This window comes from Jaculus jaculus, chromosome 2 (genome assembly GCF_020740685.1).
Source record: "Jaculus jaculus isolate mJacJac1 chromosome 2, mJacJac1.mat.Y.cur, whole genome shotgun sequence".
NCBI lineage: Eukaryota > Metazoa > Chordata > Mammalia > Rodentia > Dipodidae > Jaculus > Jaculus jaculus.
Window position 1 is genome coordinate 144,333,559 of NC_059103.1, and position 14,584 is coordinate 144,348,142.

The 14,584-nt window shown below is 41.4% G+C and overlaps 1 pseudogene; it reads left to right on the plus strand.

Annotated features, from left to right (window-relative positions):
• The first annotated feature begins 8,978 nt into the window (after positions 1 to 8,978).
• On the plus strand, positions 8,979 to 9,872 carry LOC101613985 (annotated as a pseudogene).
• The last annotated feature ends 4,712 nt before the right edge of the window (positions 9,873 to 14,584 follow it).

A 14,584-nucleotide genomic window follows, 5' to 3' on the forward strand; every position in this document is an offset into this window, starting at 1 on the left:
ATAAACTTCAGACGTGTGTGCACCACCATGTGCATCTGGCTTATGTGGATGCTATGGACTTGAACCTGGGTCCTTAGGCTTCACAGGCAAGTGCTTTAACTGCTAAGCCATCTCTCCAGCCCCAAAACCTACTTCTTTAGTAGCTAACAATATTTTGTGAAAGAGAGAGAGAGAATTTGGGTAGAAATATCTTGTGGAGGTAGATAATGTTGTGCCCACTGGGAGATATACCAACCCTGGCACTAGGATTTTGCTATAAAAACCTATGGCTTCTGGACACATCATCTGTGCCCCCCGCAGGGTCTTTCTGCCCAAACTATGTTTTTAACTTACATATTTTAAAATATTCATTATTTATTTATTAGAGACACACACAGAGAGAGGGAGAGAAGAGACATGGCAGGGACTCTAGCCACTGCAAATGAACTCCGGATGCATGTGCCATCTTGTGCATCTGGCTCACGTGGGACCTGGAGAATCGAACCTGGATCCTTAGGCTTCACAGGCAAGCACCTTAATCACTAAGCCATCTCTTCAGCTCTAATTTTCATTTTTTTTTAAATTTTAATTTTCCCTTTTTATTCAGTCCAGGAGTCCAGAACATGGGAAGGCACTGTCCATTTATAACGGATCTTTCCTCTTCAGTTAAATCTCTCTGGAAACACCCTCACATGCCCAGAGGTGTGTCTCCCAGGTAATTCCAATTAAATTGACAGTAAAATTAATAAAATCAATCATCACAACCAGTGAACTATTCCCCTAGACTACAGATATTGCTTCTTAAAAGTTCAATTACTTCTTCTTAGTATCACCTCTCCTCTTTCCTATCCAAACTTGGCCCCACACTACAAAAGCCTCTTTATTAAATACTTCATAATACATCCTTTCTCACTCCCCACTTATAAAAACTATTTAGTTCAAGCATCTCAGGGCTGGAACCAGTATTTTTTGCCTCTACTCTATGTAGTTTCAGCAAGAGCACATCAAGGTTTATGGGCCTAAGTCAAGTAAAGGCTCACTCATTTATATCTAAAATTAAGGCTGAAGGTCAGCTGGGACCTTCCCTGGCACTATCAGCCAGAATCTCTACACGTGGCCTTCTTCTGTAGCAATTTGGATTCCTAGCATGGTGGCTGGGATCCAAGACACAAGAAATAGAGAAACCACGTTCTCAAGGCCTGCGTTTAGAAACTGACAGAAATGTATTAGGAATTCTGCAATGCTCTATTGGCCAAAGAATAACAGGGCCAATTCCAGGGAAGAAACCTAATTCTAACTTTCTATAGGAGGCATGTCAAGGAATTTTAGGGTCACATTTTTGACACTTGAACCCCTTGTCTTTTTACCATATTGTTGCTGTATTAGTACAAATTACAAGCCTAAGACAAATTGAAAATTCCCTTTATTGGGTGCCTACTGATCTGACTGGATACACCCAACACCTTTCTTGCCCATTGAAGAGAGATGCATATCTGAACTATGGAGATTGCAAAAACCAGATTCAAGAAGAACAGGGTTAATAAGGCTGTTGTTCTAGTGTCCTCTCCCACTTAGGTCAACAGCACAGCAATGGACAAGTTAAAGCAGTCAACAGCTGCAGCAACAGAAGAGATGAAGGGGTAAATTGGAAGATGGAAGAAACTCACAAGAAAGTCAGGTGTAAAGGGGCATGACTGTAATTTCAGCACTCAGGAGACAGAGGCAAGAGGACTGCTGCAAGTTTGGGGCCAGTTGGTCCACATACTAAATTCCAAGCCAGTGATACCTATATGGTGACAGAGTTAAGTAAGCTAGTATTTTATTGCTGTGACCAAACACCTGGTTAGATGCAGAATAAGGAAGGACGGGTTTCTATTGGCTTACAGTTCTAGGAGACATGGTCCATCATGTCAGGGAAGGCCTGGTGGCAAGAGATTGCTGATCACTTTGCATAGTGAAGCCAGGATATAAAACCTATCTCCAGTGGTCCATTTCCTCCAACAACACTCCTAAAGGTTCCACAACTTTCCAAAAGAGTCACTAGCTGGGGACCAAGTGTTCAAACATATGAGCCCATGAGAACTATTTCACATTAAAACTAAAACATACTATCTGAACAACGAAGAGGAGGAAAAGAAGGGAAGGAGGGAAGAAAGGAACTCCCACATAGTAATGTGCAACATGTAACATTGAACCACACTGTTTCTGTGACATGCTGCACTTGGAAGTGGGCCATGGTGCTGATGAGGTGAGAAGTGGCCTGAAGAGGGACCAACAAAAGATAAGATCCAGCTATGCTCAGGCTACACCAGTGGTGCCAGGAGAGCCGGGATCATTCCTTCCTGTCCCTGCTGCCACCAGCATCACGTGCAGATGGCATCATCTTTCTTCACTTACTCACTGAACATCCATGCATGCTAGTGACACTGACAGTGAGGCATGCTGGCACATTGAATAAGGTTATCTTCTCCTAAAGGTTGTCCCAGACATCCACAGGTAATCAAGCCGCAGCTACCTCAGGGTTTGAGTGGTGACCCTTTCTTCTCTTTCTTATCCCCATTCCAACATGGACTTTCACTTTTTTGGGGGGGGAGGGGTGTTTCAAGGTAGGGTCTCACTCTAGCCCAGTAGGACCTGGAATTCACTATGTCATCTCAGGGTAGCCTCGAATTTATGGTAGTCCTCCTACCTCTGCCTTCTAAGTGCTGGGATTAAAGGTGTGTGCCACCATGCCCGGCACTTTTTCTTTTTTTACTTGTTTTTACTTTAACTTTTACTTGAGTTGACTTTACCACACCTCCTGAGAGTATGAGAGCCTCTGCTTTTTAATTCACTAATTTGCTTAAGAAGTGAATAGGTAGTGAAGGTACCACCTCTGTGAAGGCACAATGACCATAGAAAAACCTTCATGTTGTTGATCTCCCCTTTGCCTCTCTACCCTCCTGACATTAAGGACACAGCAAGACAATCGTCACCAGACACCAAAGCTGCTGGAGCAATGCTCTTGGCCTATCCAGCTTCCAGAACTATGAGAAATAAATTTCTGTTCTTCATACATGATCCAGTCTAAGGTGTCTAGTTATAACCACCCAAACTGACTAAGATACAGCCCCCTACTAGGGCTTTGTGAATGGGCAGATCAAAGGAGTAGATTGTCTGAGCTACTGGGCTCATTGTTAATCCAGCTGGTGGCTTCCTCAATGGCTTTAGCTCAGAACCTCTTTCACGTTTCCTGTTCCATTCCCATGGTCGTGCTACTTTCCAGTTCTTTCCAGTGAGTAACTGCCTCCTCTTGCTTATAGAACAGAAAGAATTAAAACATTTGTCATTGAGGCATGCATTGGTGGTGCACTCCTTTAATACCAGCACTCAGGAGGCTGAAATAGGAGGATCACTGTGAGTTCAAGGCCACCCTGAGACTACACAGTAAATTGCAGGTCAGCCTGAGCTAAAGTGAGACCCTACCTCAGAAAAAACAAAAAAAAAATTAAAAAGGACAGAACTTACTGCTTCTAAATACAGATGACCATAAGAACACAGTGGCAGGGAGCACAGCCATGGAGTGCATTTTGGGAAACAGTAAGGTGCATCTGGAAGCCAAGCTACAGTCTCTGTCTGCACGTAGAGCTGAAAGCTCTACTTCTGAAGTAGTATTTAATTTGAGTTTTAACCTCTGGCCCTGGATGGAGACATGACATTCCAAATTACCCAAAACAAGATTATGTCCCCCCCTCCTTAACAGTTAATCCAATTAAGTCTGTGAATCACCTGGCCAAGAGACCACCCCTCACCTACAGACATGCTACAAAGGGAAAGAATATGTACCCCTTTAATGAGACAATGTACTTACACCAGCAGAAGCCCTTCCCTCATTGCAGTTGCTCTTAGACCTCACTGCTGAGCCTGTCCCCTTCTCTGAGCTCTGACTAAGAAAGCACAGATTTTCCTTTCTTTCTCTTCGCTGGATGCTGGACTAAAATCCGAAGTATACTTGCCCTGACACTTTGGGGCTTTTTCATCGTTTTCTCAATAAACGATCTCCACTTTTAAAATATACATATGCATGGAGATATGGCTTAGCGGTTAAAGTATTTGCCTGCAAAGCCAAAGGACTCAGGTTCAATTCACCAGTAGCCTCATAAAGCCAGATGCACAAGGTGTTTCATATGGAGTACATTTCCAGGGACTAGAGGCCCTTGTGCACCCATTCTCTCTTTCTCTCTCTCAAATAAATAAAAAAAAATATTTTTGGCTAAAAAAAAAAGTGGCTATACCTGTGTGGGGTTGTATCTGAGACTTCTATTCCACTGATCTATGTGTCTGTTTTACTGCCAATACTTTGGTGCTTTTATTACTATGGCTCTATAGTATACCTTGAAATCAGGCATTGTGATGCTGCCAGCATTATTCTTTTTGCTCAGGACTGCTTTGGGTATCCAGAGTTTTTTGTGTATCACATGCATTTTGAGAATTTTTTTTTTCATTTCTGTAAAGAATGGTGTTGGAATTTTGCTGGGATTGCCTTGAATCTGCGAATTGTTTTTGGGAGGACAACCATTCTCACAATATTGTTTTATAACCCATGAGCATAGAAGGCTTTTCTATTTTTTTAGAGTCTTCCTCTATTTTCTTTTTTGGGTTTTAAAGTACTCATTATAGATATATTTCATTTCCTTGTTTAAGTTTATTTAAGGTATGGGGAGTAACTATTGTGAATGGAACTGTTTCCATAATTTCTTTTACAGCCTGCATATTAGTCAGGGTTCTCTAGAAGTACAGAACCAATAGAATGTATATGTGTGAGTGTGTGTATGTAATATATATATATATATTGCTGCTTCTAAATACAGATGACCACAAGAACACAGTGGCAGGGAGCACAGCCATGGAGTGCATTTATATATCCAGAGTGGGGCAAGGGGGAGTGGCTTTGTCAAGTAACACAAAAAATATTGCCCTGGCCACTTTGGGCACCTGATGTCCTTGAATCAAGAGACTTAGAAAGGAGTTAGTGTTACTAGGTGTGATTGATCCAGGCTACCAGAGGGAAATTGGATTGCTCACATATGTGTGTGTGTGTGTGTGTGTGTGTGTGTGTGTGTGTATGTAATATATATATATGTGTGTGTGTGTATATGATATATATATATATGTATATATATATATGTATATATATATATATATATATATATATACATATATATAAAACATACACACATACACATATATATGGGGATTTAAGGGTGTGATGGTACATGCCTTTAGTCCCAGCACTCAGGAGGCTGAGATGTGAGGATCACTGTGAGTTCAAGGCCAGCCTGGTGCTACAGAGTGTTTACAGGTAAGCCTGGACTAGAGTAAGATCCTGCCTGGAAAAAAACTAACTAAATAAATAGATAGGATTTATTAGATTATCTTACAGGATACAGGCTGAACAGTCCCACAATGGCTGTCTGCAGGCTGGAGACTCATAGAACCCCATAGCTGCTCAGTACACAAGGCTGGATGCCTCAGCAGTCCCAATCTGGCACTGAAGGTCTGGAGGATTTTTGGAGAGCCACTGATCTTCAGTCTACATTGGAAGGCTGATGAAGCCGGTTTTGGTGTCCATGTAGGATAGCAGCAGACGGGTAGATGCACACACCAGCAAGTAGCAGAGGCAGCCAGGCAAAAGGCACTGAGTTTACTTGGAGCTTCTATGTACACAGTCCACCACTGGAAGGGCTGCCTGCTCTCTCTGGAGGAAGGACTTTCTCTCTTGGAAATTCTCTTGGAAATGCTCTCAAAGACCTGCCCAAGAGTCATGTATCTTACTTGATGCCTAATCTGATCAAGTTAACAGTATAATTTAACCATCACAAGTTCACCCATTGTTAACTTAATACCAAACTACATCTCATTAGAGCATGCTTAATTTCCAAAGGAAGATAATAACAAGGTCAAAATTCTGCCTAATATAACTATTCCATTTACAACCAACAATACATATTTCTTCCCCCAAAATGTATGACACAGTCCCTTGAGGAATACTTAGCCTCTAGTATCCAATAATATAAACATGACAATATAGGTTTAACACATCTCAGCTACTAATATCATCTCATTGATAGTATATTACACAGTAAGAAATAGAGCAAAGAAAAACACAAGCATTTTCTTGATATATGTGTGCTTATACATAAAGTCTTTTAACAAAACAGGATGGAACCTTGTTTCTGTAACTGGTCACATGGTCTTAGCTGGTATTTGTAACTACCTTCTTCTACTACCCATTCTCTATTTCCTCCATCTTCAGCAAGCACCTCAGCAGTTCTTGGTTCTTTACCTGGAGGAGTGACCCACACCTTCTTTCCTGAAGGATCTGGGCCGTTTATCACACTGCTGTCATTAGGCTGCTGTAATTGTCCATTGACTCTGATAACAGGTCATTGTAACATCAAGACTTGCCTAAACAGATCTCCTGCACTCCAGACATACTCTTCCTTATCCCCATTGTGGAGGAGCAATCCAATTTCCCTCTGGTAGCCTGGATCAATCACACCTAATAACACCGTAACTCCTTTCTAAGCCTCTTGATTCAAGGACATCAGGCACCCAAAGTGGCCAGGGCAATATTTTTTGTGTTACTTGACAAAGCCACTCCCCCTTGCCCCTGCAGTTCCCCACTCTGGATGAATCTAAGCATGTGGATTTTGGTCTTTTGGAATGTGTTTGCAGGAGAAATATAGAAGGATTCAATACTTTGGACTGGAGATGGATTGAAGTTCTGTAAGCAGAGCTTTATGGGCTATTCTGGTGAGTTTGAAATGTTAAATGCAGACACAATTGTGGACTGTGAACTTTTAAAGGGAAAGGGGAGAACTTTGTTGGAACTGGGCTACTGTTGGAAAGGCTGGCTGTATTCTACCATGTGTGCCCTGATAATTTTGATAAAGTTAAATTTAAAAGTAATGGACTGGTATCTTTAGTGAAAGGTGCAGAACAGAAATTTATGAAAGATGCACAGCTTATCACAGAAAAAGGCAAGCAAGTTTTAAGTTATAGGCAAGAGACTGGTTTTTAGATTACTTAACCTGCAATTGTTAAGTTAATCACTACAATTAAGGGTGGGCAAACTGCTTTGCACTGGGACAATGAAAAAGATACCTGGGCTGGAGATATGGCTTAGTGGTTAAGGCGCTTGCCTGTGAAGCTTAAAGACTCCTGTTCAACTTTCCAGGTCCCACATAAGCCAGATTATACAGTGACATGAGCGCACAAGGTCACACATGTGCACATGGAGTCATGCGCATCTGGAGTCCAATTGCAATGCTGGAGGCCCTGGTGCACCAATTCTCTCTCTTTCTCACTCTCTCCCATAAAAAGAAAGAAAAGAAAACAATGCCTGAGGGGAGACCCATGGAAGTCTCAAGTTAGTAGAATGTAAATTCTTTTGAAAGGAGTCAGCCTGAAGGAAACTAGTAAAAGAATACCCAACTCTTTAAGGTCAAAATTTATTCCCCCATAGATTTACAAAATACGCTATGTTGCCCACCTGGTATTGGTTTTGAAAGCATGAAAAATACAGGGAAACAGGTTATGAAGATCATTCAGTTCCAGGAGCCACGGAGATGCAGAAATGTGAAGCAGGATTAAAGTCCCTATGTAGAGACCAAGTAAGGCCATTGTATGGAGCTATGTATGAGACCATGGTTTGTAGTGTAATTCAGCAATGTTTTGGATATGCCAGGACTGTGAATGGCTGCTATGGAAAGCTGCTGCCTGGAAATGGAATTTTCCCCAGTAGGAACTGAAACCCAAAGACTTCATCTCTGGTTATGCATGTTGGACTTGGAGCTGTAGATGTTTGATATTTACCTGCTGGTTATTGATTTTGCACTGGTCCAGTCTCTCCTTCCTATGCCTTTTAGCAATGTAATGTTTACTCTGTGTCATTATGTACTGAAGTATGCAACTTGTGTTTTCATTTTACAGGGTTCACAGTTAAGAGACAGTTGAATCTCAGATGAGACTTAAGACTTTTGAACAGTCTTTTCTTTTAAAATTAATTAATTATTAGCAAGAGAGAGAGAGGCAGATAGAGGGGGGCAATGGCATGCCAGGACCTCCAGCCATTGCAAAGGAACTCCAGACATGTGCACCACCTTGTACATCTGGCTTGTGTGGTACTGGGGAATTGTACCAGGGTTCTTAGGCTTCACAGGCAAGTACCACAAGTGCTAAGCCACCTCTCCAGCCCTGAACAGTCTTAAAGTTGGTAGACTATAGGAGATTATAGGAGTTTTTGAAGTTGGACTGAGTGCATTTTACACTGTGAGATGATAATGAGTCTATGGGGGCCAGAGGCAGAATGTGGTGGTTTTAATGTAAATGTATGTCCCATATAGTTTCAGGGATTTTTGGTTAAGATTAAACTTCCTACTTAAGTCTTCAGCAGGCAGATCCCTGCTGGAGGAGGCATGTCACTTGGAATAGATCTTCAGTACAGCCCTAGTAGGTGTGTAGAGAAGCAGCTTGAACTCTTACTGGTCTTGGCTTCCCTCTCCCTCCCTCCTCCCTTCTCTCTCTCTCTCTCTCTCTCTCTCTCTCTCTCTCTCTCTCTCTCTCTCTCTCTTTCCTCTATCCTGTATCCTGTATCCTGTATCCTGTGGATGGTGAATTGAGTCAGATTCTTCAACTATGGTGAAACGTCCTCTGAAAGCCAGAAATAAACCCTTTCCTCCCATAGCTGTTTCTGGTCAGATGTTTGTCCCAGCAATGAAAAAGAAACTGCAACACCACTCTTTCCCAAAAGACTTCATTTTGATTGCTGACACCTTTTGAAGCTGAGACTTAAACTTGTGTTGTAAGTCAACCAATTGTATGGTGAGTGCTTGGATTTGGTTTTCTAAAACTTGAGTCCTGTGGCTGTTGGAGAAAAGTGTCTCTTGTAGGGTTCACTTAAAAACCTTTAGATCAGAGGTCTGTGTGGAGCCACAGACATGGGTCTCTACTTCACAGGATGGGGTTTGTTAAAGTTGTCAAGAATAAGGCCTACTTTAAGAGATACCAAGTGAAATTTAGGTGACGAGAGGGTAAAACTAACTACTATGTTCGCAAATGCTTGGTAATCCAAGACAAAAATAAGTACAACACACCAAAATACAGGATTATTGTTTGTTTAACTAACAGAGATATCATTTGTAAGATTGCTTATGCCCATATAGAAGGGGATATGATAGTCTGCGCAGCATATGCATACGAACTGCCAAAATACGGTGTGAAAGTTGGCCTAACAAATTATGCTGCTGCTTATTGTACTGGCCTGCTGCTGGCCCACAGGCATCTCAATAGGTTTGGCATGGACAAGATCTGTGAAGGCCAAGTGGAGGTGACTGGAGATGAATACAATGTGTAGAGCATTAATGGTCAGCCTGGTGCCTTCACGTGCTATTTGAATGCAGGCCTTGCTAGAACTACAACTGGCAATAAAGTTTTTGGGGCCCTAAAGGGAGCTGTGGATGGAGGCCTGTCTATCCCTCACAGTACCAAATGCTTCCAGGGTTATGATTCGGAGAGTAAGAAGTTCAATGCAGAAGTATACCAGAAGCATATGATGGGTCAGAATGTTGCAGATTATATGCGTTACCTGATGGAAGAAGACGAAGATGCATATAAGAAACAATTCTCTTAGTACATAAAGAATAGCATCACTCCAGACATGATGGAGGAGATGTATAGGAAAGTTCATGCTGCTATATGCGAGAATCCAGTCTATGAGAAGAAGCCCAAAAGAGAAGTTAAGAAGAAGAGGTGGAATCATCCCAAAATGTCCCTTGCCCAGAAGGAAGATCGGGTTGCTCAAGAAGAAGGCAAGCTTCCTCAGAGCTCAGGAATGGGCTGCTGAGAGCTAAAGCAATTTTCTATGAAGATTTTTTTTTCATAAAGACAATAAACTTATTGACCAAGCAAAAAAAAAAAAAACAACCTTTAGATTAGCTGGGCATGGTGGTGCACACCTTTAATCCCAGCACTCAGCAGGCAGAGGTAGGAGGATCACTGTGAGAGTACATAGTGAATTCCAGGTCAACTGGAGCTAGAGTGAGACCCTATATCGGAAAAAAAAAAAAACACCCAAAACCTTTAGATCATTTATGTATACACAGAGCTGGAAATTTTAATCTCTGAACTTATTCTTTTTCCCTGTTACTTTATCCAGAGATGCTAGAAGCAATTATCCAATATCATATTTCTTATTTTCATATTCAAACATTTTTAATATACAGATTCACTATATGCCTGGCTCCTTATAAGAGAGGTGAATCAGGATCATCCAATCCATGTATCTCTCATAGTTTTTAAATAGTTCACACTATGGATTATCAGTGCTCCTTAGCTACCAGGAGACTCTTCAGTAGTGGAAAGAACTGGGAAGCCAGCTACAGATAACACCAAGCCCACTAGAGAGATGGGTCCTTACAATTAGTGTTAGTCAGGGTTCTATAAAAGAACAGAACCCATAGAAAGAATTTGCATTGTACATTATAAATTAAAAAATTATTAAAAGTTAAATTCGTTTATAAACTATGGTCTGGACAGTCTGAGAATAGCTATTTTCAGGCTAAAGAGTCAGAGAACTCAATAGCTCCTTAGTCCACAGGGCTGAATGCCTTAGCAGTCCAGACGTGGCAGTGGAGATCTGGATGATTCCAGGAGAGCCACTGGTCTTCAGTCTATGCTGTAAGGCTTATAAAACCAAGTTCTGATGTTCAAGAAGGATAGCATAAACAGAACATATATGCATGCACCAGTGAGTCACATGGGAAGCTAAGTTAAAGGCACCAGGTTCTCCTGGACCCTCTTTATACATAGTCCACCACTGTGAAGGCCACCCACTCTGGAGGAAGGTCTTTTTCTTTTCAACAATCCTTCCTGGAAATGCCTCCATAGACCTGCCCAGGTGATATCTCTCTTACTTGATTCATAATCTGATCAAGTTGACAATATAATTTAACTGTCATGGTGTTGCAGGACCAAAAAATTGAAAATGTGGGAAGGGTAAATTATGAGATTATTTTAGAGAGAGTTAAGAAGAAAAACAAAGAAAGAAATTACCCACTAAAAGTTCTCCCCCTTCCCAGACTGGATGAGAAGACACTGAAAAAAAAATCTTACACACAAAAGAAAACGTCTCTCACTGTGCAGGAAGCTTTTGAGAGAAGAAAGGAAGAAGAGTAAGAAGGGTAAAGGGTAGAAACAGGGGAAAGGGGAGAATGAGGGCAGAAGGAGTGAAGAAGGGAAGAAGAAAGGACTTACACAAGCATCTCAGGTCCATTTATATAAGGCAGAAATCCAATTAGAATGAGCCTCATCATCAGGCTTAGGTGTGTAGGAAACTTGGTTGGTTGATGGGCCCAACAGGACAATGACTCAGAAAGACCCACCCATGGGAGCTAAGCCTGGGAAACTGAGAAAAAAAAAATAGGAAACTATTGCTGTTGCTTAGGAAAAATTAGGAGGTTGTTTTTAGCCATGATGGATGAGACTGGATCAGATGAAAGTTTTAGTCCTGCCAAGGCAGGTAAGGTGACATCCATGTTTCTGTGGACCAGTCCCTAAGTACATATCTATAAAGAACAAAGCTACTGCCCAGTAAGCACATCTCTTAATATTCATACGCTTATATTAATGCTACTCTCACTTTGGATAGAGAATCTTCTCTTTTCAGATGGCAGTGACCTTAGAACAACGCAGAAGGTATCATGGTGCTGGAAAGAAGTAACTAGAGTACCAAGTAACATCTCGATCACACCTTCCAAGGCTCAGGGTCTAATGTAGAAGAGATGGTGGAAAGAATTTAAGAGCCAAAGGAAGGGTTGGACTCTTTACAACATGCTCCCTCCAGACAAAAAATTGGCCTCGACATCCATGACCTCATAGTGCCTGACACTACCTACACAAGACCATCATAACAGGAGGGAAGGACCATGGCAACCAAATAGAGGAGAGACTTATTGAGATGGGGAGTGGATGTGATGGAGAATGGAATTTCAAAGGGGAAAGGGGGAGGGGGAGGGTATTACCATGGGATATTTTTTATAATCATGGAAAATGTTTAATAAAATTGAGAAAAAAAAGAGCCAGAAAAAAAGAACAAAGCTACCTTTCTCCTAATCAGTGTTAATAGAATGTTTATCATTGGTATATAGAAAGGCTACTGACTACTTTCTTATTGATGTTGTTTTCCAAGGTAGGGTTTCCCTCTAGCTCAAGCTGACCTGGAATTCACTATGTAGTCTCAGGGTGGCCTCGAATTTATAGCCATCTTCCTACCTCTGCCTGGGAGTAAAGGCAGGCATACACCACCATGCCTGGCTCAGCTACTGACTTTTAAATGTTAATTTTATATGCTGTCACTTGGCTTAAAGTGTTTACCAGCTCTGGAAGTTTTTTGGTGGAGTCTTCAGAGTCTCTTATGTATAGACTAGATAAGTATAATTTGACTTCTTCTGATCATATTTGTATCACTTTATTTCCTTCTCTTGTCTTATTGCTGTAGCTAACACTTCAAGAACTGTATTGAATAGGAGTAAACAGAGTGGATACCCTTTGTTGTCTTCTTGGTGTTAATGTAAATGTTTTGAGTTTTTCTCCATTTAGCAAGATGTTGGCTGGAGGTTTTTAAGATATAGCCTTTATTACATTGAGATATGTTCTCTAATGAGATGGTTAATCTCTGCTTGCCAACTTCATAGGATTTAGAATCACCATGGAAACAAAGTCTCTGGTGACATCTGCTGGGGGTTTTCTAAATTACATTAGTTGAAGTGGGAGGATTCACTCTAACCATGGGTGCAACCATTCCATGGTCTGGGTTCTGAGACTTCAGACAGGAGAAAGCTAGCTGAGCATTCATAGTTTTGCTCTGCCTCCTCTCTGTTAGACTGAATGTGACCAGCTGCTGCCATGTGCCTTCTCTGACAATGGGTTATAACCTGCAACTGTAAACTGAAATAAGCCCTTTCTCCCTTAAACTGATTTTGTTGTTGTTGTTGTTGTGAAGTAGGGTCTTACTCTAGTCCAGGCTGACCTGGCACTCACTTTAGCCCCAGGATGGCTTTGAACTCACAAGGAGCTACCAGCTCTGCCCCCAGAGTTCTGAGATCAAAGGTGTGTGCCACCACACTCGGCCATAAATTGATATTTTAATTTATTAATTTATCTTTGAGGTATGGTCTCTCTCTAGCCCAGACTGACCTGGAAATTATTCTATAGTCTCAGATTGGCCTCAAACTCACAGTGATCCTCCTACCTTTGCCTCCTAAATGCTGGGATTAAAGGTGTGTGCTATCATACTCGGCCCTAAACTGATTTTTAAAATGTTTATTTATTTGAGAGAAAGAATGGGTGTACCAGGGACTTCAGATGCTGCAAACAACTCCAGTCACATGCACCACTGTGGTGGTTTGATTCAGGTATACCCCATAAACTTAGATGTTCTGAATGGTGGGTTCCCAGCTGATGGAGATTTGGGAATTAATGCCTCCTGGAGGGAGTATTATTGGGGGCGGGCTTATGGGTACTATAGCCAGTTTCCCCATGCCAGTGTTGGGCAATTCTCCTTTTCTTATTGTCCACCTTATGTGGGCCAGGGGTTGATGTCCACCCTCTGCTCATGCCATCATTTTCCCCTGCCATTGTGGAGCTTCCCCTTGAGCCTGTAAGCCAAAACAAACCTCCCTCCACCCATACCACCTCCACAGGCTGGTCTTGGCTGGGTGATTTCTACCAGCAATGTGAATCTGGCTGCAATAACCACCTTATACATCTGGCTTACTTGGGTCCTGGGAATTAAACCTTAGTCCTTTGGCTTCTCAGGCAAGTGCCCTAACCTCTAAGCCATCTCTCCAGCCCCCTAAACTGATATTTGTGATATTTTTATTTCAGCAGTGAGAAGGTAAAAGATAGATTTCCATTCCTAGTCATTTTAGGCTTTTATCATAAAAGGAGTTTGGATTTTGTCAAAGGCTTTCTCTGTATCAACTTTCCTGTATTTGTTGGTACTGACTTTCTATCTTAATATGCATTCTATTTTAGTGAAAACTCCATGAGCTGCTAAGAAGAATGTACTTTGCAGTATTTGGATGGAATGTCTTATATATGTCTATTAAGTCTATTTAACCTATGATGTCATTTAATCTGATGTTCTCTGTGTGCTTTTGTTGTTGTTGTTGGTATTATGGCTTAAATGTAAAATGTCCCCCATAGGCTCATATGTTTGAACATTTGATTTTCAGCTGGTCATTGAACCTTTAGGAGGTAAACCCTTACTGAAGAAAATGTGCCACTTGAAGTGAACCTTAAGGTGATATACATATATTTGTACATGTGTGTGTGTGTGTGTGTGTGTGTCCTGTTCTCTTTCTTTGCTTTCTAACTTTGATGGGATATGATGATGCACACTTCCCACTCCAGCTTGCCATGCTTTCCCCACCATAATAAAATTTCCCCTAGAAACTACAAGTTCCATAAGCAATAAAAAAACAACTGGTATAATTGGGATGGCCTGTCTATTGAATGGAAGTGAAGTATTAAAGTCACTCGTTATTACTGTGTTGGGTTAATC